Source organism: Gossypium hirsutum, chromosome A05 (assembly GCF_007990345.1).
Source record: "Gossypium hirsutum isolate 1008001.06 chromosome A05, Gossypium_hirsutum_v2.1, whole genome shotgun sequence".
In the NCBI taxonomy this organism is placed as follows: domain Eukaryota; kingdom Viridiplantae; phylum Streptophyta; class Magnoliopsida; order Malvales; family Malvaceae; genus Gossypium; species Gossypium hirsutum.
In genome coordinates, this window is record NC_053428.1 from 104,829,163 (window position 1) to 104,831,543 (window position 2,381).

General features: G+C 35.7%; 1 long non-coding RNA gene across 1 annotated transcript; it reads left to right on the forward strand.

The window, feature by feature from the left end:
- Positions 1-544: 544 nt before the first annotated feature.
- Positions 545-1,423, forward strand: LOC107961444 (uncharacterized). Its single transcript, XR_001701291.2, has 2 exons — positions 545-782; positions 1,048-1,423. It is a non-coding gene; the product is annotated as an uncharacterized lncRNA (long non-coding RNA).
- The last annotated feature ends 958 nt before the right edge of the window (positions 1,424-2,381 follow it).

Below are 2,381 nucleotides of genomic sequence, written 5' to 3' on the forward strand. Positions count from 1 at the left end.
TACAACAAGAGAATGAAAGTAATAATGATAATAATAGTAAATAAAAGGCATAAAAATAAAATATAATTAAAAAAATGATATTTAATTGGTTAATAAAATAGCAGAAAGAACGAAAATTGACCAATTTGAAATTTAAACAGATATTCATGGCAAATTTGAAAGAAAAATAAAAGAGAGAATGACCAATTTGAAAACGCGAATGATATGGGAGGACCAGATGGGTAATAAACCTGTCTCCCCCAAAACGCACAGTTCTATCAGGGACCCGAATAAAATATTAAGGAAATTTCAGGGGAAAAATTAGAAATAAAAAAAAAGAATTGGACCCTATTGAACCAAGCCTCAAAAGCGGAAGGACTGAGGGTGCAAATATACCCTCAGTCCAAAACGCGCGAATCCTAGGCTGGGTTAGGGTCGGATTTTGGGTCTGGGTCCTTAAACGACGCCGTTTTGAGGCCATGGGAACGGCCCTAAATGACCCCGTTTTATACTTCTTATAAAAGGCTAAATTTTCTTCAAAAGCTTCATTTCAGCTGTGCTTTAAAACAAAAAAAGGAAGGGAATTTTGGGTTTTTTGGCAGCCTCTGTTTCCGGTGATCGGACCACCGTTCGTCCGTCGCCGGTGACCGCCGTGCACAGCGGCTGGAGGTGCTAAACGGATCCCTTTTTAACCCTTTCACTCTCCTTACCTCAAATCTAAACCCCAAACACGCAAAAACCTCCTAGCAAGTCGGAGAAAGCCAAAGGAACCTTCCGATTTCGACTTCCCCAACTCGACATAGGTAAGACCGATCGTATTCCTCTCTTTTTTTATGTATGTACACAAACTATACTGAATAAATTCGTAAAAGGTGTAAGAACAGAACGAAAGACCACCTTTTTGGCTGAATATTCTTCGATTTTTTTTATTTGCTTTTTTGTAACGTAAAAAAAAAACATTGTTTTTTCGAGGCTCTCTTATAGTCGAATACAAAGGCCTTCTTTTACTGTTTGTTACTGTTTTGTTATGCTTTGCTTCTTTTCTTTCTTTTTGTTTCTGTTTTGCAGGCCTAGGCGAAGTCAACGGGGGCGGGTTCTTTCCATTTTAGTGCAACGGGAAAAGGGGAACCAGGCCTCGAGCGTTGGGCGTGCCGATGAAGCACGTGGGAGGTGTACGGCGCCAGGGGGAAACTAGGGTTTCCTAGTTTGCCAAAAAATGGCTTGAGTTTTGGGCCAATCGGGCCATCAGAAAATTTGGGTTAGGGGTTTAAGTTAATGGGTTTGTAATTGGGTTTTGGAAATATGGGCCGATTTAACTTTGTAACTGGACATTTAATGGTCTTGGGACTTTATTTGGTTATTTTTTGGTTTCTAATGGGCCGGGCAAAATAGGGCTCTTACAATCACCATTACAAGATAACTGTTCTTAATCAGTTTTTATTAACTTGTGAGTTTTTTCAGAAAATAGGCTTAGTTTTTTTTAACTTAAAAAAATGTTTCAAAATGATTGTTTTATAAACCCCGATAGCTTATTGGGCCATTTTGACGACCAATATAATCTTTCGAATTTGGGTCCAATGTCTAAGCTGACAGAGAGGGACTCAATCCATCTTCTAATTTCAGAACTAACTTCATTCGAGTCTTGTGCATCTTGGAGAGATGCATTGTTTGAGATTTTTGATGAGGATGATGATTCCTCATTTTCTTCTTGCATGCATATTTCATACTAATATTTTATGGGTTTTGGGGATATTTCTTCTATTTTCCCTTTTCTTTGTCTCGAAAATTTGGGGGCTTTTTTGGAGAAATTTTCTGGTAAGGAAATCAGACAAAAAAATAGTTTCTCCTTCAACATATTTAATGTCAAAATCAAATATTCTCAAAATTGCTTGTCATATTGCAAAAATCTGTTTTGAGGCTATTTTGAACATCTTTTTGTAAAACTTCTTTTGCTGATTTGCAATCAATTCGTAAAAAAAAAATTGGTTTAATAAATCACTTTGAAATTTTGTAATACATAAAACAATTGATAAAATTTTGTTTTTTTGATAATAGTATAATTTTGCTGAGTTGGATTCCAGTGTCTGGAATTAAATTGGACTATTTTTTCTTTTCCTCCCTTAATTTGTTTTAAGATCTCACCATCCTCTGTTTCACAAGCATCTATTTCTACTATTTTATGAGCATTTGGATCAGCTAAATATAAAAAAAGAGAAGTTTAGTAATTTTCTTTTTAATTTAGGTAACAATATTGGTGTGATCATTTGTCTAAGGTCGTGGATTCTTTTTTAGTCTATCATATAAGGGTTTGCATAATTTGCTAAGACCTAGATAAAAATCTATGACATAATTGAGGCTTGGGCTTGCATTGGGGTATCAAGGGCAATTAATTCAGACTTTTA